Raw genomic sequence first — 27975 nt, 5'->3', positions numbered from 1 at the left:
AGGGAGACAATGGCAGGCCCTGCCCTCACCTGGAGCTCAACTGTCCTCTTGCCTGGTGTCCCTGGAAGGGAATGAGGTGGAGCACCTGGGAAACCTATGAGGCTCTGGTCCTACTATCCCTGCTTACTGAGAGCAGCTGGGCTCTGGACCTGGGTCCTTCACAAGTCCCCTGCCCAGGAACCAAGCTTCCTCATAAAGCCCTGAGACACATGCTTCGTAAGATCTCACTGTAGAAGAACTTGAACATGCATTGGGCACCTGCGTTGTTCCAGTGTCTGTACAGAGATGAAGAGACACCCTACATGTCCAGCTTTTGCAGAGCTAACGTTCAATGAGGGCAAAGCTGTGACCTGTAAGAAGTTATTGCTAACACAACATAGAAATTTCTCAAAGGAGGTTCTTACAAGGTATAAAGGGAGCATGGAGGGTGGCATCTGTGAATAGAATCATGGGGATGGGGGTGGGGGTCAAGAACAGAGGTGACATAATGCCTGAGGCTTGAAGGCTGAAGAAAAGATTTTGTCTACTAGGGTATTCCTGAAAGAAGAAACCGCACGTCATGGTGGTATGCCAGAATATAGTATGTTCGCCCACTAAATATATATATGTATAAATATATATACAGGGCACTGTCTTCAGAATGGCTAGAGTGTGTGGAAAGCTGATATTGAAGAGCAGTTCAGGGGCTAACAGTAAAATTCCATATATATTAAAGCATTTAGAGTTGAGGCAACAAAAGCCATCGAAAATTCTCAAGCAGGCAGTAGAAGGGGGACAAGCCAGAGGCAGGGAGATCAGCAATCTTGGTAATCCACCACCTAGTCTAGTTCCTCAAGGGGCTGTGTTTTATCAACGTGATAAATAGTATATAGTAGCCATTCCATAAACAGTTGAATAGAAGTTTCCTCACAGCTTAGCGGGTTAATGATCCAGCATTGTCACTGCTGTAGCTGGGGTCACTGCTGTGGCTTGGGTTCAATCCCTGGCTCAGGAACTTCTGCATGCTGTGGGTGTGGCAAACAAACGAACAAAATAGTTGATGAATTGAATTGCTCTAGTGTAGCTGGTACATCAAGATGGAGAGGAGGAGAGAGGAAAAAGCTCTTCAGAGGTAGAATGGACAGGACTTGGGCTATAAATGTGAGCGGGAGAAGGGAAAACGGAAAGTCCAAGACTATTTCCAGGAGTCCAGCTTTGCTTGGAGGGTGGTGCCACCACAAGAGAGAGACTGGAAGAAGAGAAAGGAATTTGCAGGGGAAAGCATTCGATCATGAACGCCTTGCCTTGGAGAGGGCAAAAGGAATCAGGAGTGGGAGTTCAAAGAAGATCGTATGGGGCATAGATTTGGAAGTCATTTGTTGGTTGAAGCCATGGAAGGGGTTAAAATTGCCCAGGGATTGTGGGTAAGGTTCAGACCCCATAGAGACAGAACACAGATGACACCAATGTTTAATGAGTGGCTTCTCAGAAGGAGAAGCCTAGTCTTAGAACTGAAGTCTGAAGAGACTGAGGACAACTATGACTATGAAAATAACTTCTGGTTCCAGCCATGAGACTCATGTCATAAAACATCCAGAGACTCACCCCAACAGTGTTATCTAGATAAGACCACAGACCTTAGAATGTTAAATATTTTCCCAAAAATGAAAAATATGAAATATGGAAATGTGACAGGCACAGTTCATAGATTTATAGGCTCCTTTCAGTTGAAAGTTGAGGCTGTGCTTACCCGTGGCCCCCCTAATCTCTAGCCCCACTAAGGTGCTTACAGTTTGCAAATGCTGCACTGAATCTCTGGGCTTTTGCATGTGTTATTTTTGTTGTTGTTGTTATCCTGGGATGTTTCTCTCCTCATCACACCTTGTATCCCTGAAGCCCTCATGTGCTTAGGGGTTGCCATTTGCCCTTCAATGCCCATCAAAACCACCCTCTTTGAGGAACCTTGATGGCTAATCCCCAGCCTGCCCTCTCCCGGGTGATTTAGGTGCCTCTCCTCTGGGTTCCCCCTCTGGCCCAAAGCACCTCCACACTTTAGGTAGAAATGATTGATATTTCTGGCCTGCTTTCCCTCCGAGACTTTGGAGAGGTAATTACATCTTGCCATACCCATCTCCCCAGCACCTACGACCTGCAACACACAGTGTCTCACATAGAATTGGCGTTTGCTCAATATTGTTGAAAGGTTAAAGAAATATAGCGCTTCCTCACCTTCTTTGCTCTCTTTCTGCCTCTTAATTTGTATACTTTTTAATTTGACAGAGATTGAGAAAGGAGTTTCAAATTCCCTACCGGCTACATCAACCTCTCCGTTTACAGCCTTTCTGCTTCCTCCCCCGGTTTACAAGTCCACCTTCAGTCTGCCAGAGCACCACACTCCAGATGCAAGTTCATCGACCCAGCAATCCTGGGAAGCATGCATGAGAGAGTCTGAATATTGTATGTGATATTTCAGGGGGAAGCAGTAAGTTTAGGGCAAGAAGTAGTGTTTGTTGTTTGCCACGTAGGAGATCTGAGCTCACATTTAAAAGATCACTTGGTGGAAAAACCCCCAAAGTGGAGCCTGGAATCATAAGAAGATCCTGAGGCAAAGAATCCTCTCCTTTGTTATTGTTTGTAAGTCGTGGGTGGGCAATGCAGGTGGTGGAGAGAGAGCACAACCAAGGGTAAGAAGCAGCAAGTGGTTGGCTAAGTGACAAATAGAGAAATACTAGCTGCGGAGATGATAGGAGGGGATGTATTGACTGATTAAAATACCCAAGAAAGACTTCAAAGTCAAATTAGATATATAAACACATTTTTTTTTTTTTAAGGGCCGCAACCTTGGCATATGGAAGTTCCCTGGCTAGGGGTTGAATCGGAGCTGTAGTCACTGGCCTACACCACAGCTTATGGCAACGCTAGATCCTTAACCCACCGAGGGAGGCCAGGGATCAAACCTGCATCCTCATGGATACTGGTTGGTTTCGTTAACTGCTGAGCCATGAAGGGAACTCCCAAATTAAATATTTAAAGCGAAGAATTAACCCCTTCTGCTGAACGTGTTTTGACGATCCTTGTGGACTCATTTCTGCTGGTGAGGAGGTCCATTCACGCACATTTTCTTGTGTTCTCTGCTCTTCAGTCACAACAGTCAGTCCTAGAGATCAGGAAATCCCTGCTCTTACTCAGAGGACAGGTCCCGCAGGAGACTGAATGGGGTCCTCCAGAGAGAAATCCAATGTGGACAAACACCATTTTCCAGTTTTTACCAAAGCTTGTTCTAAAAAATAATCTTGTATGGCTTATCTTCACCATCACATGGGTCCTCAGTGGCCAATGAGAGGAGAGTGAAGTTAGCAAGACAAATCTAATCAGTGCGTCACAGGCCAGTGGGAGGGAGATGTATTTTGAATAGAAATGGGGCTGCCAAAAGGAGGCAGCTTGGGCCTGGACCAGTCTCACAGCATCTGAAGACAAAATGGTTTGAGGTTTAGTCATTGTTTAAAAGCCATTCCTCAAATTCCTTGTTTACTGTCAGCACAGTGAGCTGTGGACTCTGTGACTTTAGCTGTTAATGGGACTAAACACTTATGCCAACAGATTAAGCCTTGCTGAAACATTAAGAAAATTGGCCCAAACAGAGTTTGGATGGATTGTTGTTTAGTGGCTGTTTCTTTCTTTCTATCTTTTTTTTCTTTTTCTTTTTTTCCAGAGGCAGGGTGAGTGACTGTCCCAAGACAATGGCTTTTGAATACCAGCGAAATAGTGGCAACTGGTGAGAGCCACTGGGTATATTTTCTGCTAAGAGCAAGAGATTGTTTTAAAAAAAAAAAAGAAAAAGCAAACATTTAATTTCAAGTGTATAGACTGACTACCCAGAACATAAATGAGATTTTCTAAAACTAAAACTGACAAATACTTTGAAGCCTACCAAAGTCATAGAAAGGTTTTTTTTTTTTTTTAAGTTATAATCAATTTCTAGGAGAAATGAAAAAAAAAAAAAAATCACTATTGCTTTCATTGCAAAAGGATCCTCCAGGCAGCTGGATGATACTGAAGGTGGGAAAAATGTTCTTTGTTACACTTGAACCTTTTAAGATTTGTCAAACCTATTTCTTGTTGTGGAGGAGAGAAGCAGTGCTCGCACAGTAAATGTATTAAACTTCAAAAATAATTTTTCAAGTCTTTCAGACACCATAACCCACTTCATGTAAATTCATATTTTTACTTGACACATCTTCTTAAGCAAGGATTTTTTTTTTAAAGGTGACTTTTATAAATCTTCTTCCAAGAAAGATGTGAGAACAATTAAATGTTCCATTTTGGTTCCAGGTCTTACATTTACAGTTTGGAAAAGAATTTCCATTCAGAAGTAGAACATTGTTCCCTTCTTGCTGTCATCAGAAAAAATATACATTAAAATCTTTCAGATTAAGACTTCAAGGGTCCACATTGAATGGAACGTTGATTTCAAGTTTGGAAATTAAAAGTCCATACTCTGTAACAGTTACTCTGTGTATATATGTCATGAAAGATAACCTGTTTACATTTGCTTTCTAAGAAGAAGTAGATGGAGTGATGACTGTTATATCATTCAGCTCTCTAACCTAACCTGTCCTTACATTTTCTTCCATGGCTAAGTGGTTTATTCCGTCTTTATTATCAAGAGTCACAAATTTCCTTTTGCTATTAACTTTTTCAATAGTCCTTCAAAGAGAGAAAATAAGGATGGAAGGGAGGGAGAGAAGGAAGGAGAGGAAAGAAAAAGAAGAGAGAAGAAGGAAAAAGAATCTTCAGTGCTTTTTGTAAATGCCTATACTCAGAGAGGTGTGGAGATTTCTGTCTCTGGAAACTTCAAACTTGACTTTGATTAACCGTGCTAATAACCAGGGTGCTTCTTTTTAGTTTTACTCCTAATGTCACTTACCAGAGCTGTAAAGACATGCTCATAATATTTGCTTTTCATCTGAATCAAGAAGGCAACGCTAAGCAAAAAAAGTATTTAGCAGTGCACATAGGATTGAAGCGATGATAATCAGGGACCCTGGTAATTGAAGCTTTTGGGGAGGGGAAGAGAACCTTTTTTCTGGATCCTTCAGTCTGTTTAATAGGATAAAATTAGCTTGAGTGGTTTGGTGTTTGAAGAGGATATGATGTAATTGGAAGTGCCTCCTGGGTTTGCTGCTGGACAAAGCAATCAGGTGGAGACACGGGAGGGCACGGGGAGCTCTGAAGTACGAGTCTCGGCTTCCGCCATCCTAATTAGCCTAAATTAGCTATGCCCGTTTTCTGCTTGCTTTTGAATTTCCCTGCTAATACTTCTTTCAGGGCTGAAAGAAAAGAAATATGAAATGCTCACTAAGTTCCCCTCTCCCAGACGAATGACTGGGTCAAAAACTGGAGGGTCAGGTTTTATTGTTAAGGCCTTAAAAAGTGAGCCACTCAGAGGGGCACAAATGTGCGTTGGGCACAGACCATAGGGGCTGGTAGACACTGCAGCTTGCTCCATGTAATGAGGACACTTACAGACCATCTGTAAGAAATTGATTATTTTGAGAATTTTCCACACATCACTTAGAGGCCTCACCTAAGAGCCCTTGGATTGACTGTTTAACTTGAAGTGAACTATAGGCCTTCTCGCAGCAGACTCATTTCTTCTCAGATTGAATTTCAGAGTCCAGACACCAGGAGCGCACGTGCGTGTGTGTCTGTGTGTGCGCATGCGCTATTGCCATTTAAAATTTTTCACTCTGACTCCACTTAGTCAACTTTGTCCAATGAGCTTTGCAACACATTCAAAGTAGTTTGTGCAAATCTATTTTAATTGAAGCGGTATTTGAGTAGAAATATATAATAGCTCACTCTAAAAGTCACAAATTTTCAGTTTGCTAATGAATAAAACAAAATATAAAGGCATGTATGCTAAATAACAAGAACAGATAGGAAATTATTTTATTAGCCCTTGTCCAGAGTCTTCCAACAAAAGCTCAGGGCTCTCCCTCAGTCCCTTTTCATTGGTCCTCATAGATAAACGTTCATTTACTCCCACACAGGTCTTTGGAGTAAAACTGATGTTTTCATTTTTTGGTAAACCTTGAATATCTAAAGCCAAACATTCAAGATGAGTATCAGACACACAAACACACACACACACACACACACACAAGCCATATGCTTTGTTTTTACTTATTTAATGTTTTATATCAAATGAACACTGAGCCCAGCAATGTGGAGGGCTCTGTGCTAGGCCCCATAAAGTTGCCCCCCAAAATCGCTGTATCTGCCAGTGTTTTTCTATATGAAATGGTTAATAAAAGAATTTTCCATAATTTCAGAGAAAGGCTAGAGAAAGCAGAGGCTGCGTGGATTCAAGTTTTGGAGGGCTGAAGCACACACATTTGGGAGCCTCTTTAGGAAAAAACAACAGGCACTTTCAAAAAATAGCTCCTCCCTCTCTTGCCCGTGGAAGGCCCCGTGCAGGCTGGGTGTTCTAAAGCGGTTACAACATGTGCAGCCCCATTAGCTTCAGGGTAAATCTATTCTGGCTGGGAGAGCTGCCTTCAAGTGTGTCTCCTATCTTCTTTGATGGTCAGGAGCCCATCAATTCCTTCCTCTACTTCCTTTACGGGCATTACTCTGACCATTTATTAAAATGCTCTATGAGCCCTTCCGAGATACAAGTTTGTGATTTCAAAATATAAACATTATGCAATTGGCTTAGTAACCCAGAGAGTGACCAGGAACAACTGTGGACTACACAATAGACATGATTTTGTTTGTGTTTGCAACATGAGCAAACAGATCGTGCAAAGTTGGGTGGTGCCCAGGTGGGCGGCTGTGATAGACGCGGCACTGTGCTTTGCAATTCTTCACGGTGCAGCGCTGCCCACACTTCCTGTTTGCTTGGAGTTCCTCAGGCATTTCCAGGACCCCTCCATCCAGGGAGTCTCTCAGCATAGCAAATGGAATCCCCGAAAGCTTTCAGTTGTGAAATTGTGTTTATAAAACGCACAGAAGCCATGTGTTAAGATCACACATTGTTCTGAATGAGTCAGTAATGTTCAGGTTTCAGTTTAAGAGATGAAATTTTGTTCTTCCTATGGTTATAAACGGAAAGTTGGGCAGCACCTGTGACTTTCTCATCAACCAGCTTGACTCAGTAGTTAGCAATTTCTGACTTGGGTTTCTGTGACGTAGCTCCTCCCACTGCCATATTTTCACTCCATTTCTACTTGATACAAAGCAACCTAAGTGTTGGACAGCTTGAAAAAGGGGCAGTGTGCAGTTTTCCATGCAGGCTTTGTGAAATTTTTTAATTGATTCACTTTGAATTCCAATTCTAATTACTGAGGTTGATGTACGTCTTTTATGACACATCTTTTTATTTAAATTGTGTTTGGTCTTCACTTTTAGAAGTCCTAAGATAGTGATGTCCATCGTTTCAAGGCTCCCAGAAAGATTTTTCTGATGCCTGATACAAATAACTGTGGAGTTGTTATCTAGTTCATGTGCTGTTGTTTAAGCATTGATCTTAGGACAAGCAAATTACCAGGGATAATCATAGAGTGCTTCCAGGACACCATCCGTGCATTTAGTTTTTCAACAGAATGCCTGCATGTGACAGGAATGGTTTTGGATGCTGAAAATATAGAATTGAACATACAGAAGTGGTCCTGCCTTCGCAGACTTCCAGACTAGCAAACCACACGAAGACAAAAATAACAAGACAACATATAATGTTAAAGGCTATGAAAAAAATCATGTGAAATCATAATGAGCTACCACATCACATCTATTAGGATGGCTATGATTTTAAAAAGACTGAAAAAAAGTGTTGGTGAGGACGTGGAGAAATTAAAACTTTCATGGATTGCTGGTGAGAATATAAAATGATGCAGCTGCTATAGAGAACATTTTGGTGGTTTCCCAAAGAGTTAAACATAGAAGTAGCATATGATACAGCAATTCCACACCTAGGTTTATACCCAAAAAAATTGAAAGCAGGGGAGTTCCCACTGCAACTCAGCAATAACAAACCAACTGATATCCATGAGGACATGGGTTCTATCCCTGGCCTTGCTCAGTGGGTTAAGGATCCATCATTGCTGTGGCTGTGGTGTAGGCTGGCAGCTGCAGCTCCAATTCAACCCCTAGCCTGGGAACTTCCATGCCATGGGTGGGGCCCTAAAAAAACGAACAAAATAAGCAAATGAAAAAGAATTGAAAGCAGGGACTTGAATGTTCAATAGTACATCAATGTTCACAGTTAACATTGCTCACAATTTCCAAAACATGGAAACAACTCAAATCAGATGAATTGATAAACAAAATATGGTATATTCATATAATGGAATATTATTTGGCCAAGAAAAATAATGACATTTTTATATACTACAACATGAATGGACCTAGAAAACATTACGCTTAGTGAAATAAGCCATATAGAGAGGGGAAAATAGTATGTACTCCACTTATATGAGGTACCTAGATTTGGCTGATTCTCAGAGACAGGAGGTATAATAGAGGTTACTAGGGACTTGGGGGAGAAAGGGGCAGAGAGGGTTACTGTTTAATGGGTATAGAGTTTATGTTGGAGGTGAAAATAAGTTTTGGATTTATAGCAATGATGCTGCATAACATTATGAATGTATTTACTGCCAACAAACTGTATACTTATGAATGGTTAAATGTCAATATCAATAATGTATAGTTTATTATAATTTAAAAAACCATCAGAGAGCTGTGATAGAGGAGGACAGAGGTGGGCGTTCGAAGAGCACCTGCTGAGGTGCTAAGTAGGAGCAAGTTTTGAGGAAGAGAGAAAGGGGTATGCCTGGAGTGGAGTGCAGGAGGGGCACTCTGGAGTGGATTGGATTGAACGAGGAGCCAGTAAAGTGTACATTTCAGTGCTCCTCACTGGTACAGGCCCCTTCAAGGATGTAGTACCTAAGTTCATATTTGCGATCTTTAATTCTTCTTAAAGAAGGGACTTTTGAATTGTATTAACTTTGAGCTCTGCAAAACCTGGATCTGCTCTTGGTAATAAATGATATAAAAATGATACAAAAATAAGGCCTGATCATTGACATCCGAAAACGCTGGTGATGTCATTTACATATTGCTGCTTGAGAAATTAAATCGATGTGTTTATTCCTACTCTCTTTTTCTTTTTTGTCTTTTGTCTTTTTGTTGTTGTTGTTGTTGTTGTTGTCGTTGCTATTTCTTGGGCCGCTCCCGAGGCATATGGAGGTTCCCAGGCTAGGGGTTGAATCGGAGCTGCAGCCACCAGCCTACACCAGAGCCACAGCAACGCGGGATCCGAGCCGCGTCTGCAACCTACACCACAGCTCACGGCAACGCCGGATCGTTAACCCACTGAGCAAGGGCAGGGACCGAACCCGCAACCTCCTATGGTTCCTAGTCGGATTCGTTAACCACTGTGCCACGACGGGAACTCCCATACTCTCTTTATATTATTCATTCACTTACGTAAGAAACATTTAAGAGGTTCCTAACAGGCCTACCTGGTGCCAAGCTGCAGGGAAGATACAAAGAATATGTGCACAGCCCTCAGGTTCAAGATCTAGTGAAGAAAAAACACACCGCAGCAATTACAATTTAAGGTGTAAAGCATTTCTAAATAGTGAGTCTGTCTCATCACCCCACTGGATTGTAAGTTCTTAGAAGGCAGGACATTGTATTTATCGCTAAAGGGACGTAAGAGGTCATTAAGTCCAACCTATCAATTTACTTCCAATAAGCTCAGGCAACAGGGAAACCAGAGAAGTTGACTAAGGCCAAGGAAATAATGTGTAAGACCCAGACAAGAAGGCAGATGTGCCTAACCACCAGAGCCGGTCTTGAGCCACCATTCCACATTGCCACCTGTCCTTGAGTTCCTGACATGTCTCCTTCATCCCTTTCATCAAGGAAGTGTCTGGATCCAGTGTTCCAAACATGAGGGGCATTTGATAAGTGGGAATTAGACAGTAACAGTCTTGTGTACACAAAATGACAGCTCCAGACTGTCTACCCAGACAGCTTTCAGGGCCACAATCTGCATTTACTTAGCAACCACACTGCCCTGACTTGGATAAATGTTTATTTTGAGTAGCTTGGAGGAAGCATTTAAGTTAAAGACTCCCAAGGCCTCTTGATCTTGTTGCCAGCATTGGACATATAAGGGAGTTGCTGGCTGGTGTTCGAGCTGACTGCTGTGCTTCTCAAACCCTTGGCTTTCTCAGTGCTAATGTGGAGGTTGCCATGAGAATTTTGTGAGATAATACAGGGTAAGCTCTTAACACAGTGATAGGCATGTAGTAAGTGCACAATTGATGTTAGGTTTTGTTACTAGTGTCATTACCATTGATACTAACAAATCCTTATGAGTTATTTTCTTTTTTACTTGTTTGTTTGCTTTTTAAGGCTGCACCTGAGACATACTGAAGTCCCAGGCTAGGGTTTGAATCAGAGTTGCAGCTGCCAGTCTACACCACAGCCCCCATTGATGCTGACAAATTCTTACAAGTTGTTTTCTGTTTGTTTCTTGAGTCGTTCAGTTGGGGTTTTTTTGTTGTTTTGTTTTGTTTTTGTTTCTTTGCTATTGAGCTGTATGAGCTATTTGTATATTTTGGAAATTAAGCTCTTGTCAGTCATGTCATTTGCAAATTTTTCTCCCATTTTGCAGATTCTTTTCATTTTGTTTATGGTTTCATTTGCTGTACAAAAGTTTGTAAGTTAGGTCCTGACTGTTAATTATGTATGTTCAGTGGTAAATGATGCAACAAAACATGACAATATTCACATTTAAGGACAATAGTTCTTAAGGTATGGGAACAACCTAAGAGCCCATCAACATGAACTCATACAAAGGAGGTGAGTGTGTATATATATATATATGTGTGTATTTATTTATTTATACTATTCAGCCATAAAAAAAGAATGGAATTTACCATTTGCAGCAACATGGATGGACTTGGAAGGTTTATGCTAAGTGAAATAATTCAGAGAAAGACAAATGCTGTATGACATCACTGATATGTGGAATCCAAATATACAATAAATAGTGAATATAACAAAAAAGAAGTAGACTCACAGATATAGAGAACAAACTAGCAGTTACCTACCAGTGGGGAGAGGAAAGGGGAGAGAGATAAGGGGGAGAGGATTATTATGGGATTATACGAAATCATGTATGTGAAACTTTTGAAAATTGCAAAGCGTAGTGGAATTTAAAGTCTTTCATTCAATATTTTTTTTATTTAAAAAGAAGTCAATATGAAAAAATAAAAATAGATGAGATATTAAAAAAGGCAGTAGCTCTTTGAGGAAAATAACAAGTAAGGGCAGTTGAGATTGTCCTTATAACCACAGTCCTCATGGTCTAAGGAAGCATCACATTCCTAGAGGCTGGATGTAGGAAGGAACGGAGAAAGGACAAAGGATATTTGTCAACCGTCTCTACAGTTTTCTAAAAGTTACTACACAATACATAATTCTGAAATCCAAAAAGATCTGAAAAATAAAACTTTTTTATACACTTTCAACAAAAATTCATTTGAAGGTAGAACTGTCTGAGTTGACATGAGGCCGCCATCTCCATCAATCTCGCTAAGAGTAAGTAGCTACAGTTGATGGTGAAATGCTGCTCCCTATCCCAATGGATGTTCCATAATAAGCAGTACATGCATTGTATCACCTTCAAAACCTGGACAAGTCTGAATTCTAAAGCATACCTGGCCTCAGGAATTTAGGATAAGGGATTTTGGGTCTCTACTATGCTTATATTCCATTGGCCAGAACTTAATGATGGGTCTGCTATTAGCCACAAGGGCACCTGGGAAATGCAGTTCTTATTCTGGGCAGCCATGTGTCTGACAAAAATTCCATTACTATGGAATATGGAAGATTAGACATCAGCACCCAGACAGTGTCCTCTGACACAATCTCATTTTTTCCCCCTAAAGCCCTCCCTACTCCCACCCCACACCCAGATCCTCTTGAATAGGCTCTGAAAAAATAGGAATTGTCCCTTTGGTCTCTGTAAGCAGTCTGGACTGACTTCAGATGACCCTGTAATGATTTCAAAAATTCCAGTCATGGCTGGCTACCCTTTTTCCTATGGAATGCTACATTGACTTAGACAAATTGACAGTTCATAATTCTTCCTCTTGTAGAACTACCTCAATCACACAGATATTTCCCAGTCTTCTGGGAAATTCAGGACTTGACCACTGGTTCCAGCTGGCCACTACCTCTACAAATTGGAAGCCTCATCTGGATTAATTGCCAGTATCTCTCCAGACTTTCCTGGCAGAAGAGATGGGACATCTCTATAAGATTGTTCAAAAAACAACTTTCAAAAATGAATATTCAGATTCCAACATTATCTATTTGAATTCATCAAGCTCCATCAAATGCAAACTGTACATCTCAAAAAAATTATTCAAATTCAACATATTCAGCTCTAGCATAGAGAGAGCATTGTGTTCTAGGAACCATGGAGAATAAAAGATGAGTATTTTTCTCTACTTATTGCAGTTGCATACAAAAGGAGGAATTTTGAATGAGTGTTGAAAGAAGAAAAACAATTTAAAATTAGATTTTTTTTCAACTCAGAGGCTAAAAAACATATTTTAACAAAATGGATGTGGATACTGTTTAGTAATAACCCAAACCTAGTCGTTGGCAAAATATAATTTTTCCTCTAGTATAAATGAAATGCAAGATGAGCAAGAAGGAAATAGTCACAAACAATAACAAAACAAGATTCAGCCTCTGGCTTGCATGCAGTAAACTGTAAATAGATCAATGTTTTATGGTTGTATGAGAGGCCTCTGGAAGAAGCCTACTTTATTTTATGCATTCCTTGCTGATTCTTCTAAGAATGTGCTTTTGAATGTCCAATAGCTAAATCGTCAAATGGAGATGCCAAACTTTAAGCATTCCATGGGTTCTTTTTTAACTTTTTAAATGGCAGTTTGTACAACTGTTCCCAGTAAGTTTAAATAGATAACTGTTCTGGGGAGTGTCAGAATTATTCAGCCTAAAAGCTAAGTGTAACATAAATGGAAAAATAGGCTCTACTTTGTGCATTTCATACATTTTAATAGCCAGGTACTATTGATTGCTGTGATTTTTTTTGGCAAGTAAGGGAAAATTCACACATTGCATTGTGTATTTCCTTGCAGAGGAAAGTTATTTTGATCACACCTTACAAATGATCCATACTGATATTAAGTTTACAGTCTTGGAGGAGGAGGAAAGAGTGAATTTAATTTGAATTTAGAAAGTCTCTAAATGATAATTGAATCACAAGTCTGGATTATAATTCTAGGAGCAACACTTGACTTGGTCAAAATCACTGTTATGAAGAGATGCAATTTTTACACAGTACTTCACATTGATTAAGTAATGTGTGAAAATGGGAAAAAAAGTATTTGAATCTTAATCACAGTCATTTGCATGAAATAAAAGTCTGTGTCAAGGGAATGCACATTATAATAACTCCTGGGTGTTTTGGTTGCATCAGTGAGCAAAGAAGTTGTATGCATTTTTTTTCATGCTGATATACAAGAATTCCTTTTATATTTATTGTATCTTTGATTGTACAAAAATTCAGCAATATAGGATTTTGGCTGGTGAGAGACGGCAACTGATTAACTACCTTAACAATGGCTGTAATTAAAACAGATGTTTGATAATGCAAGCGCCCGAATTAAACTGGGAACATTCAAAGGGAGAAAAGAGAAATAGGAATTTGATATGAACCTCATTCTCAGTCAGGCTCTCCATTAGATGGAAAGGTAGTAAATGGGAAATGAACTTCAGAAAAATGCTTGCAGTCTCTCCTCTAAATATTTCCTCCCCTGCTGCTCTAAGCTTGGGGAACTCGAAATGCAGAAAAGCGAGGCTCTGGCTTGTGTGTTTTCTATCACCCTAATCATTCCTGGGGCTGGGCTGCAAATCTAAAGATTCTACTTTTCTGCCCTGGAGCATATTAGTTCTTCCAAATTCACCACCATGATGAGAGTCTTCTGTGTCCAAAGTGCTCCAAATCTGGAGCCAGGCTCTCTCCTGCCTTCTTCAGACCCTGAGTAATTGACGTCATCCTTGAAGAACCTGAAATCTCCTGCTTGGGTTATTATGCATTTCCTACAATGTTTGATTTTTTTTTCTCTTTCTTGTTTTGATTGTCTACCCTCAGCTAGAGGGCAACTTGACTTGGGAATAGAGATTCCAGCTTCTGGAGTTTTCCACCTTCCCTGTTTTGTGGAGGAGAACACTAAATAAAACAAGAGTTTTGATTCTTGAAGATGTTGAAATTTCCAAAAGACAATGATAGTTGCTTGCTAAATGCATAATTCTAATTGTTTGACCCAAATCAGAAGAAGAAAGTTGCTAGAAAAATCTCTGCCAGAGATGGATGGTGTTAAGGGATCAATGTGGAGTAGAGCCAGGAAAGTAATGGCTGTAGCAATGTCTTGAATTAGAATTGAATAATAAAGATAATAACATTAGGAGATACCTTCATGGCTCAGTGGTTAACAAACATGACTAGGAACCCTGAGGACACTGGTTTGATCCCTGGCCTCGCTCAGTGGGTTAAGGATCCAACCATGAGCTGTGGTGTAGGTTGCGGATGTGGCTTGGATCCTGCGTTGCTGTGGCTGTGGTGTAGGCCGGCAGCTATAGCTCCGATTAGATCCCTAGCCTGGGAACCTCCATATGCCACAGGTGCAGCCCTAAAAAGCAAAAAAAAAAAAAAAAATATATATATATATATATATATATATATGTATATGTAGAATAACAACATTAATAATGATAAATACATGTATTTATTTCACTAATAAAACTGAGTAAAATATACAAAAATAGTAAAAAAAAAAAAGGGGGGGTGGATGGGATATCACTTCCATGATAACAAGAAAACAATTGTGAACTCAATCTCAACTTTCAGGGAGAAGCAAACACTCTGCTTGGATTATGGCATCCATAAAATTTCAGAATAAATGTGCTGAGACAAGGGCACTGAAGTTATGACACATTCAGCAATTAACAACACACCTAAGTGCAAGCTTTCCTCCTTCACCATGGTAATCTTTCAACCTCCATGTCTAGGAGTTTGAGCTGATGCTTTCCTCTTTATCTTTTGGTAGGTGGCACTCCACAGTATCTATGGAAAGAAACAACCCCTCTTTCCCATTTCACAAAACCCACTCCTTCCTTTAAAAATACCATTTTATAAAAAGCACACCATCCTTCTTATACCCTCTGCCATTCAGCCTGGTCAGGCTCTTGTACTTGCAAAGATCATTTCCCTCCCCGTCTTCACCTCAAGAATCCATCCACTTTCCAGAGCTCATTCAGATTCCATCTACTGCAAGCCTTTGCTGACCACTCAAGGCCACAGGGATTTCTTCTTCCTCTGTGCTCCTGGGGTGTCCAGGACAATGCTCCCTAGCTCCACACATACTTGTTCTTTTATAGTTTGTAGTGTTTCTCTGCCCCCAGTTGTAAGCTCCTTCAACACGGGAAAAGCACCTTATCTTCTCTTCCTTCTTCCCACCTTCTTTTTTTTTTTTTTGTCTTTTTGCTATTTCTTGGGGCCGCTCCCGCGGCATATGGAGGTTCCCAGGCTAGGGGTCGAATCGGAGCTGGAGCCACTGGCCTACGCCAGAGTCACAGCAACTCGGGATCCGAGCCGCGTCTGCAACCTACACCACAGCTCACGGCAACGCCGGATCGTTAACCCACTGAGCAAGGGCAGGGATCGAACCCGCAACCTCATGGTTCCTAGTTGGATTCGTTAACCGACGGGAACTCCTTCTTTTCTTTAACAAATATGTATTTAGAACCTACTCTCTGCCAAGCAGAGCACTTCCTGGGTTTTTCCCACTGCATTTGGCAGCATTTACCAAGTAGTAAAGTAGGCATGAATTATATACACATGTTGTTTGAAGACATCTATTCAGTAGCTCTCTATCACGCTGGAAGATTTAATTCATCTGTCCTTTCTTCCAGCATATATTTAACCCATTCTTTTGGATAAAAGAAAAAGGTTCAGTACCACCACGTAGGCTCCTTGGTACTTTCCGACAGAGGGAAGCAAAGAGGTTTATGCCCCAGCAGCAAAAGCCTGTTTGTTAAACCTGTTTCTGTGCCCAGTTCCACCCAACTTCATGTGTACTATTGCTCAAATTCCTTGACTTCCTTATGCCGTCCTGTCCCTTCTAGAAGAGAAAGATAATAACACATTCTGTGCCACCCCCAACACTCCCCAGGGTGAGGGTTAATAGGATAATGGCTGTAAAACACTTTAAGCTCTTCCAAAGAAAGGTGCCACACTGTATAAAAATGTAAAGAGTTATTATGCAACTAATCAGATTCAAAGTACAGGTTGCAGAAGGACCTGTGGAGTTGAAATGAAGCCTCAAGGAAGGATGCTAATGCTTAACTTGCCCCGCAGGCCCCAGCAGTGTTTCCGGAATTTTCTCCTCTATAAATTAAATTCAGAAAAAACCTTTCCCATCACATTTTTAAAGGGAGGGGGGTTTATGCCCGTAGAACACAGATGAACTTGTGTAGCCAGAATTCACATCCCTGACACTTGCTCCCATTTGAGGAGGTGCTATCTTTCATTTTACACACAAACCATAAAAATGTAAATTCTCTGTAGGGACTGCAGGACAAAGAGCAAGTCCATCCTCTAGCCTTGAAGCTCCGTGAGGGCAGGAACTGACTCCTTTCCCACGATTCTATGGCCAGCATTCAAATAATCTGGGGCAAGTAGAGTAGAGCTTAATAAGTAGGGTATGTTCTCTTTATTGCTTGAAAGAGTTTGGCTTGCTTATCCCTAAAAGGAGAGAGGGAGCTAAAATAACTGGGGACCACCAGGTCCAACACTCTTTAATCTGAAGAGAGTGCTAAGAAAGTATGTCACCCATTAGGCTGATTATGTAACAGCCACATTACGCGGGCCTTGCCACTGGCTGCTGTGAGCCCACAGGGCTAGGTGGGTGCAGGAGCAAAGACCATTTTAATCCCACATTTTGCTGGAATGTGGAATTTGGGCAAGCCAGGTGTGAATAGGAAACACAATAACCTCATTTGTGAGTAAAATCCAAAATACCAAATAAAATATTAGTGTATTTTACTATACAAGTAGTAGAATAAAGTATGAACATATAACCAATTGAAGGTAATTCCAGACTTCTGATCTTCTAATCTAATAAAATCATTATTATAATATGAGACCTTATCATATAAATAGATCAGAGAATTAAAACTACATGATTAAACAACAAGATCCTACTTATAGCACAGAGAGCTATCTATATTCAATACCTTGTAGTGACCTATAATGGAAAAGAATCTGAAAAAGAATAGACATACAAATGTATAGGTATAACTGAATCACTTTGTTGTATACCTGAAACATTGTAAATCAACTATACTTCAATAAAAAAATTTTAATTAAAAAGACCCCCCCACATTATTAAAAATTTGCCCTCTCCCCCCATCATGGCTTTTTAAAATATCCTAACATAGTGATAATAGAACAAAACTTTTTAAGCCATGTATTTAAAAATATATCTCATATGTATCCTGTTGTCACAAAATAACAGCCAGTGTAACACTTGTGAAAACCCATAAGTAGTCTCTTTAAAGCCAGAAACAGGACAAGGGTACTTGTTATCACAATTATTTAATGATTGTTCTTGAAGTGCTCACCAATGTAATTAGATGAGAGAATGAGATAAGAAGCATAAATATTGGATAGGAAGAGGCAGAAGTATCATTATTTGCAGATTATAAAGATTATAGTCTTGAAAAACCCAAGTGAATCATCTGAAAAACTGTTAGAAACATGAGAGAATTCAGTAGACTATCTGGTCTAAAATACAAATATACAATGTAATAACTTTCTTACTTGCCTGCAATAACTTGTTAGAGAATAAACAAATAAAGTAATTTCCCATTCACAAAAGAAAAATAACAAAAAATGACGTCTCGTATTAAGGAAATTATAAAACTTTACAGAAGGACATTGTAAACATGGAAAGAAAAAGAATATTTTTAAATGTTATTATAGATTAAACTAAGCTATAAATACAAAAACAATCAAATTCATAGAAGGTATTTTGTTTGTTTGTTTATAGCTCCACCTGCAGCATATGCAAATTCTCAGACTAGAGGTCTAATCAGAGCTGCACCTGCCGGCCTACACCACAGTCACAGCAACACTGGATCTGAGCTGCATCTGTGACCTATGTTGCATCGTGCCACCATGCCAGATCCTTAAACCAGAGAGTGAGGCCAGGGAATGAACCTGCATCCTCACGGACACTATGTCGGGCTATTAACCACTGAATCACATCAGGAACTCTTTTTTTTTTTTTTTCTAGCAGGTGATTTTTTGTGAAACTTAGTAAAAGTGATTCCAAAATTTATTTTTAGAATTAGCATGTGAAAATAAACAAAACAGAGCTGAACACTGTAAATCAGCTATAATGGAAAAAATAAAAATCATTATTAAAAAAAAGACAGCTGAAAATAAGAATGATTAGAAAATTAATTTTATTGTATATTGGTAATTTCATTTATAAGATATAAATTGCTAATACATTAATAACTTTGATTTTAAATTAGGAATTAAGAGAAACCCAGAAATAAATCAAAATTTCCAAGAAAATGTAAAGCATGAAAAAGATAATTTTCTCCTAATAGGCAAAAAGATGAATTACTTAATAAATTATATTGAGAAATCTGGCTTAGGCTAAATAACTTGGTGTCATTCTGGTTGTTCTCTTTCCCAGCATACCATCCCTCCATCCATTGTGAGGTCTACTGATTCTACCTTCAAAACACACCTGAATCTGGTCACTGCTCACTACCTCCACAGCCACCAGCACCTTCATCTCTTATCTGGATTTCTATAGCTTGCTTGCTTTTCATCTTCTTAGGGCCACACTTGTAGCTAATGGAAGTTCCTAGGCTAGGGGTTGAATTGGAGCTGTAGCTGCCGGCCTATGCCACAGCTCCAGCAACACGGGATCCAAGCTGCATCTGCGACCTACACCACAGCTCATGGCAATGCTGTGTGAGGCCAGGGATGGAACCTGCATCCTTGTGGCTACTATTGGGTTCATTACTGCTAAGTCCAGTGGGAACTCCTCTATAGCTTTCTAATTGATCTTCTGGTTTCTCTCTTGCCTTCCAACAATCTTCTCCACACTATGGTCAGGGTGGTCTTTCAAAAATGTCAATCAAGTGATGTCACTCACTTACTTAAGATCTTGAATAGCTTCCCATCATAATTAAGAAAACTCTCAACTCTTTCCAGGTGGTAGGCAGCCCCTGCATGTATGGCCCCTGCCTGCTCCTCCAACCTCATCACTCTTCTCTCACTGACTCCACTCCAGACACACTAGACTTCTAGAACTTACCCACCTCAGCTCTTGGCATTTTCTTTTCTCTCTGCCAAAGAAGCTCTTTCCCTAGATCTTCATATGGCTCACCCTTCACATCCTTCAAGTTTTCCTACACCAATGTCTACTCCACAAACAGGCCATGCCTTACCACTCTACCTAACATACTCCCTTCCCGTAGCCCCGTGCTTTATCTTCATTGCATTTATCAGTCTCCAAAATTGTTACATAAAATAGCCTTATTTATCATGTCTCCTGCTCCATAATAGGCTCCATGAGGGCGGAGACTGCTTTGCTCATCAGTGTAATCCCAGTGCAAAGCACAGGGCCTGGAGCATGGTAGCTGCTTAATAACTATTTGTTCATTCAATGAATTGCAGAAGGACTAGAGAAAAGGGGTTGAAACCAGGTTGTTTAACAGGTAGAATTCATTAGGCCTTGAGATATTCAATGGAGGAAGCCTGAGGGACTTAGGATGCTTCTAAGTTTCTCCACCAAGGAATTGAAGAGATATTGCACAATTTGTATGTTAAAAATTTGAGGATGAGAAAATTCCCAGGGAATATTTGAGTTCAGTTTAGGGTTTGAGATGTCTATGAGATATTCATATAGGTTCTCCAGAGGTCGAATGGTAATACTGGTTCACAGTTCAGGAAATTAGAAATAGTTTAGGATTCATCATTTTTTTTTTTTTAGGGCCACACCTGAGGCATATGGAGGTTCCCAGACTAGGGGTCAACTCCAAGCTGCAGCTGCCAGCCTGCACCACAGCCACAACAAAGCCAGATCTGAGCCACATCTGCGACCTATACCACAGCTCACAGCAATGCCAGATCCTTAACCCACTGAGTGAGGCCAGGGATAGGATCCAAGTCATGGATACTAGTCGGGTTCATTACCACTGAGCCACAATGGGAACTCCCATTATTTTTAAATGTATTGAGCTTTTTAAGAGAGGAAGAGAGGAGAAAGGAAAGACTTGCAAATACACACACACAACTGGGTAAGGATATCACCAAAAACGTAATTGTCAAGTTACTTTCACTGTTTTGACATAGTAGCAAATTTTCTTCTGCCTTGGATAACTGAAATGACCCACCAACTGTAAAGTAAGATTAATTCTCTTTAACTATGAATAGACCAATGAAACGTATCTCAGTAAGACATGAGTTTATGCCAAATGTTAGAACACTAAACTTAATGGTAAAGGATATAGTTCAGTAGAGTGATCAAAGAGCATCTGTTGAATAGTTAATTAATGCTGTTCTTTTCTCTTTCGTTGATAAGTGCAAGGCATCCACTGAAGCTGATCACCTCTGTAAGGGCCTCTGGTAGATGCAAACCAGCAAATGTGAACCCCATTTTTCATGCTGCTGACAGTCCAGTGGGGGAGATGCATTAAGATGTTGTTTTAACCATTTTGCCTGTGTCTTTATTAGAGGTATTTTAAATGCCTAATTCTTTATTTTATTTTATTTTATTTATTTATTTATTTATTTATTTATTTTGTCTTTTTTTTTTTTTTGCTATTTCTTGGGCCGCGCCCACGGCAATGGAGGTTCCCAGGCTAGGGGTCAAATTGGAGCTGTAGCCGCCGGCCTACGCCAGAGCCACAGCAACGCGGGATCCGAGCCACGTCTGCGACCTACACCACAGCTCGTGGCAATGCCGGATTGTTAACCCACTGAGCAAGGGCAGGGACCGAACCCGCAACCTCATGGTTCCTAGTCGGATTCATTAACCCCTGCGCCACGACGGGAACTCCTAAATGCCTAATTCTTTACCCATTTGATGATGCGCATGGTGCATGAAGCATAGTTTTGGTAAAAGACCCTAACTGCTCTTTGTAAAGGAGAATTATCTCAGATGAGCTATGTACTCACCTCTAGGTTTGACAGAGCAGCTGCTTCTTCAGTCCTATATCAGCCTCTTAGTGGGAGCCCAGATAGTCTGTGCCTCAGCTGCTCACCAGATGATCTGTTTCTGCAATATTATGTGGGAAAAAAAAATTAAATACAAATATTTTTAAATTTATCTGAACACATTCAGAGATTATCATTAACATTTTAGCAAATACCCTTCCAGACAGTTATATCCGCACATATAATACATATGTTCATAGCATGACTGAAATTTGTTTGTTTTGCTTTTTAGGGCTGCACCAGTGGAATATGGAAGTTCCTAGGCTAGGGGTTGAATCTGAGCTACAGCTGCAAGCCTACACCACAGCCACAGCAATGCCAGATGCAAGCTATGTCTGTGACCTACGCCACGGCTCACAGCAATGCCAGATCCTTAAACTCACTGAGCGAGCCAGGGATCGAACTCACATCCTCATGGGTACTAGTCAGTTTGTTGCTGGGCCACAATGGGAACTCCATGATTGAAATTTACATATTGTTTTATTCCTTAACAATACAGCAAAAGCATCTCTCTATGTCTGTCAATAAACATACATTTAAATGTCTTCAATGGCTATAGCATCCAGTTGATAGATGTCTCCAAATTGATTGCGCTAATCATCTATTATTGGATATTTAAATACTTAGGTTTAGGTTGCAGACTTGGCTTGGATCCCAAGTTGCTGTGGCTGTGGTATAGGGCGGCTACAGCTCCCATTAGACCTCTAGCCTGGGAACCTCCATATGCCGTGGGTAGGGCCCTAGAAAATACACACACACTCACACACAAAAGAAGTACTCATTCTAAGGCTTTTGCCCTGTTTTACCACAGTACCATTGTACTGGGCTCTTGGCTACTCTTCCTGACCTTGTTTTCATCAGGCACATCTCTGGGCTTCATTCACCCTAGTTTTTCTGCCAATGGTACACTTCACCTAAAGACAATAGATATGTATGTATTTTAGGACAACCATTGAATGCCTGGAAGTTAATCAACAAAGGTTCTCTTTTTAAAGATCTTTTAGGAAATGGAAGGATAACGTTGGTATCAACCTTCCAAGTTGTTCATGATTTTTTTTCCTCCTTGAGACCTAGAAATTTCTCTTCTCACTTCTCCAATGTCCCATCTCCTACTTGAAGAACTAAACATTGTTTAACCAGAGTATTGTATTTCTCCATCTAACTCTAAATTCCAGCGCTCTGCTATTTTCCATATCACACCATCATTGCCACCCCCACTGCTAGTCCAATGAACTCTTATCTGCTTAGCACGGGCTCCAAAAATCACTTGCAGGTGATTCTACCCCAAGAAAATTCATCCCCCAAAGCAAAATATTCACATCAGAGCAAAAAACCCCAGCAAATCTCCAAAAATCTCTGAAGGTGGAGGGATCTCAAAGGGTGAAGCTATAAGTCAGCTTGTAAGATATAAATCCTAGAACAAATCTTTCCTGTCCCTTGTAGTTTAAAAAATATGCTACATCTCAAGTGCCCATGTCATTCATTATGACGGTTCTATCAATAATGATAATAACTAATATGTAATGAGTATGACTTTGAGCTAGGCATTATTAGAAACATTTTAATGTAATGACTTTTTCTCTTCACTTAAAAAAGCAAACAAACAAAAAACCTCTTACTACTGTTGTTCCCAGGTAGGAAACAAATCATAGACAGTTTAAGTAATCTCCCCAAGAACCCACAGCTAGTAAGTAACAGACCTAGACTAAAAATGAAGGTCTCAACATGACCCTTGCAACCACTTGCCAAAAAAAAAATCACATTTACAGAGGTTGAGTAAGTATTTAGAAAAGAGGCAAGATCAATATTTTATCTATTTGTGGGGTTTTTTTTCCCTCTTCCATTTCCTATGCTATCTTTCTTTCTTTCTTTTTTTTTTGTGGTTGCCTTCTCATTTATTTATTTATTTGCAGTATTTAAATAAGTATTTTTTCATTTATTCAAAAGCATTTGAGAACCACATATTAAGTTGGAACTATCATGCCTGATATTGCAAAAGGGAACTCATTTAATTCACTTAACAGGTATCTGTGGAGCAATTTCTATCTTCCCTGCACTCTGCTGGGCTCAGGGGATACATCTCTGATCTCCTTCCTTGAGGAGTTTACAGAGATGTCCAAGGACAAGCAAACAGTGCAGGGTGTGTGGTGCTCCCACAAGGGGACAGTTTACAATTCTGCATGAAGAAATGGGATCATTGAGTGGATTATCATAACTATCAGAAGGGGGGAAATGAGTGTTTTTATTCAAAGAAGGTTGAAATGACTTGCGTGACGTCAGTGTAAATAGTTCATACCAGATCAGGTTTGGGGCTCTAAATTGGAGCTACTGATGAATATTCCGTTTCTTCAGGGGACAATCACATTTTATGAGCTGATGTAGCCCATGAGAATGATCTGGGATCTGAAAAGGCACATATTAAATGAGCTTAGGAGAGCTAGTCTTGTGGAAGGGAGGGACAGAGGTTGAGGGGGCCTAGGGTGACAAGCCAGACATGAGCCCGAGGTAGGGAAGTGGCAGCAGGGATGAAAGGGAAGGGGAGATGCAAAGAACACAGGAGAAAGAAGACACAAACCCTTCCCGGAGAAATGCAGTGGGCAAGCAGAGGGGTTGGAATCAGCAAGAATCAGATGTGCCCCTTACTAGCTATGTGACCTTGATGAGTCCTCCTACTCTTTGTCTATAAGATGGATGTGACAATATGAAAGTCACAGCTACTACCTCCATAAGAATTCAATGAGGCCACAGTAGTTATACTATTGGTGACCCTCCTCAGACCTCTCTGTCATCCTCTAACTCCTTACTCCATCTCCTGTTGTCAAAGTTCAAGGCATCCTTGGGGAAAAAGCCATAAATAAGGAAATTTGTAAATGGATAAAGGTGGTCTCTGGTTTCCCATGAATTGGGTTTGGTGAGCACCCAGAAAATATCACTTTCCTTTTCCTCATTCATTCTGAACCAACTAGAAACAGATAAAATAGTAAAGCAGACATAGACCAAATGTCACCTTTACCACTTGCAAAGCTGATATTAGGGAACGTGGCTTTTACCTGCACCATCCCTTCCTAATATAGAGCACAGAGATAATCAGACCTCTACCTACCCCCAGCCACAGGCACAGGCTTTGCTGGATGGCCAGACGCCCTCACATGTTACACGTACTACAGAGAGAAGGACGGGAAATTTCTGTACCCAGTGACTCACTCTGAAGAGAAGAGGAGAGGAGCAGGCTGGGTTTCACTGATTCACTAATCAATGGTCATTCTGCTTCCACGAGTTAGGGCACGGGAGACCCAAAGGGTCCCAAGGGGACCGGTGTGGTCCCCTCCATGTGGAAGGCAGGAGCCAGCTTAATTTAGGGAAGAGCGACTCCTACTTAGCATCCAGTCCCATCCTGCGCTCTCTCTCTCATCCTCTTTTCCTTGAGTCCCAACTTTTCACCTTCTCACCTTCTCACTTGGCTCTCGGTGCCTTATTCACAGTTAAAGCAGAACTGCTTTCCTTCCAGAGGGTTGGATCCTCAACAGGAATTCAAATCCCTTAAATGAGAGGAATGGAGGTCCTGAGGGGAGTTTGGATGGTGATTTGTGCAGTCGATAGATCCTTTGTAGGGCTCCTGAAAGCAATACTCCCTCAGGTAGTAATAAGCTGTCAGTGCTCCAAAGATATTTCACTTTGTCAACCTGGGGCCCAGGGCATAGAGTACTTGTCTTTCCTGAAGCAACTTTTCTCACTTTTAGGGAGCTATATGACTCCGCTGGGGTTGACTCTTCTAGAAGCATCCATTTTGCACAATGAAAATACAACTAGACAACTTCAGAAGGAAAATGAAACATGTGGGTTGACTCACCAAGTGCCTCAGTTTACACTATTATCTGCCACTCACCCCGGTTTTTTCCTAATCCTCCTCAACCATTATAGAGGAAGAAAGTCCTAGCCTTTGACCAGAAGGTCTGGCTCTATTTCTTTCTAGCTTCAGAAACTTAGACACACAATAACTTTTCTGAGTGTCTATTTCCACAATTAAAAAAGGCTTTAACAAGATGTCAATCAGTGGGTGAATGGCTAAACAAATTGTTGCACACCCATACAATGGAATTTTCTTTTTGTCGTTTGTCTTTTTAGGGCTGCACCCGCGGTGTATGAAGGTTCCCAGGCTAGGGGTTGCATCGGAGCTACAGCTGCCAGCCTACGCCACAGCTCATGGCAATGCCGCCAGATCCTTAACCCACTGAGCAAGGCCAGGGATCAAACCCGCAAACTCATGGTTCCTAGTCAGATTTGTTTCCACTGTGCCATGACAGGAACTCCCCCATACAATGGAATATTATACTGTAAAAAATTAATGAGCTATCAATCTATATGAGATGCACCTTGCTAAATGAAAAAAGCCAGAAGTCAGCCTGAAAAAGGTGTGATTCCAACTACATGACATTCTGGAAAAGGCAAAACTATAGATATAGTAAAAAAAAAAAAAATCAGTTGACAGAGGGAAGAAAGAGAGAGGGGGGGGTGAATGGGTAGAGCACAGGGGATTTCTGAGGACAGTAAATTATTCTCCGAGATACTGTATTAGTAGATACATGGCACTATATGTTTGTCAAGACTTGCAGAACCGGGTAACACAAGAGTGGGCCCTAATGTAAATGGTGGGCTTTAGTTACTAATGAAGTATCATACCAGCTCATCAATTGTAACAAAGGCACCAAGCTCAGGCAAGACGCTAACAATAAGGTAAACTGAGGGGAGGGGTGTATATGGGAACTATGGAAATTCTATACTATATGCACAGTTTTTTTCTGTACACCTCAAGCTTCTCTAATAAACAAAATCTATTACTTTTTTTTATGGGGCTTTAACATCTACTTCTTTCTGTTGTCAAGAGGTCTAAAACAATGCTCCTAAGCACGCCTGGCACCTAGCAACTACTCAGCTTGTCAAATGCCCAAGACTCCAGCTGTCTCCCCTTCTCCTTCCTAAGTGCTTAAGGGTGGTTACTTTCCCAGTAATGATCATATCTAGACCTCTTCTGTCAGTGTTTGTCTAGACATCATGGTGAGTATCGCATAAATCTAGCTAATTTCCAGAATGCCCAGGTCCTGGTTGTTGGTTTTTCCCATTGTACCAATCTTGTCTTGTCTTTTTTAACCAGCAGCTCTTCTGACCTTAGGAGTCTTCCTGGCAGCTGCAGTGTAGTTGTGAAGAGCATGGGGACCAGGGCCAGACTGGCTGCACTTACATCCCAGCTCCACTATCTACCAAGGGACCAGGTGACCTTCTACAAGTTGTCTGCCTCTGCTTCCTCATCTGTTAGTGTGATAAAACTAATACCTCCTGCACATTTTTTGAGATGATTAAATGAGGTGACCCATGAAAAGCAATTAATAAAAAATTAATGTTATTTTCTTAAATGAGAAATTACATGTAAAAGTTTTTTTTTCTTTTCTTTTATCCATTTCCTTCCTTCCCTCCCTCTTTCTTTCTTTCTTTCTTGCCTCACCTGTGGCATGAGGAAGTTCTGGTGCCAGGGATCAAGCCTGCACCACAGCAGTGACCCGAGCCACAGCAGTAACAATACTGGATCCTTAATCCCCTGAGCCACCGAGCAACTCCAAAGATTTTTTTCTTTATGGCCATTGGTTCTCTCCATATGGCTTTGCCCACAGTCACACATGTACCATTGGGAAAGAGAAGATGTGTTCCTCCATCCATTTCCCTGGTAAATCTTGGAGTTTTGTCAAGCAGACAGTGAAAGAGTCTGTATACGAGTTTTCAGATTGATGTTAGACTGACCCGACACCCAGATCCACTGTTAACATAAGATCTTGATGAGGAAAACACAAGAATAACTTGGAGCTCCAGAACTCTTCGTTTAACTTATAAATGATTATCTATCTTTGCTATAATAAAGCATGCGGATAGGTGGTTGCTAATTATACATTGAGTGCATATATAGGCGACAGCCATCCCTAATCAGTTCTGCATTTTCTGCCTCTTATTCGATAATGCAACAGCCTTCTGCATTTTGAAAGTGGGCTCTGTTTTCCCTCTTTCAAGTAGGAAACAAAGATCTTCCAGATGGACAATGGGATCACTTCTCCCTGGCCCGCTTCCCTCTCCACACCTTGCCCGCCACCCCCGAGCTTTCCTGAATCGAACAGAACTGCCATCCTCAAGAAGCGAGCTAAGCGAGAAAATTCAAGCTCATTATATTTACTTTCAGCACGTTTAGATCAGCAGCTTCATCTGGGACTTAGACCCACAATGTTGATGATGCAGAGAGCCAGATATTTAGTCACATCAAAGCAATTTGCTAATTGCAGATGCTTCCTTTCTGTTTAATGTTTCATGTGCAAGATTAGGTGGTTGATTTAACTGGTTCATAGTGCTTGTTTTATCTCATTAGCTATCTTTAAAGGAAATCAAATCATGTCACATATAGACAGAGGACGTTCATTATCTGGAAAACATAATAGAACAACCTGTATATGAGTGTGAGTATGAGAGAGATGATTTAAGTCACTGCTAATTTTCTAGCATTTTAAGTATATGAGAACTCAGATACAGAGAAAGATATTAACCTGCAAGATTGTCTCATATATGAATTACGTATCTATGCATGAACATAACTGAACATAACC

The 27975-nt window shown here is 40.6% G+C and overlaps 1 long non-coding RNA gene across 2 annotated transcripts in view; it reads right to left on the bottom strand.

Moving 5' to 3' along the window:
- LOC125119865 (uncharacterized) overlaps positions 1-27975 on the bottom strand; it is a 200752-nt gene that overhangs the window by 30056 nt on the left and 142721 nt on the right. The window contains exons 3-4 of one of the 2 annotated variants that reach the window (XR_007133191.1): positions 21296-21395; positions 9504-9562 (exon numbers count right to left, since the gene is read on the bottom strand). This is a non-coding gene — a long non-coding RNA (uncharacterized LOC125119865). The remainder of the gene's footprint in view (positions 1-9503; positions 9563-21295; positions 21396-27975) is intronic. The other variant, XR_007133192.1, reaches the window with a different exon arrangement.

The sequence above is a fragment of the Phacochoerus africanus genome, chromosome 2 (assembly GCF_016906955.1).
Source record: "Phacochoerus africanus isolate WHEZ1 chromosome 2, ROS_Pafr_v1, whole genome shotgun sequence".
Taxonomy (NCBI): domain Eukaryota; kingdom Metazoa; phylum Chordata; class Mammalia; order Artiodactyla; family Suidae; genus Phacochoerus; species Phacochoerus africanus.
The sequence above is the reverse complement of the archived record's forward strand: the minus strand, read 5'-3'. Positions and strand labels throughout refer to the sequence as shown.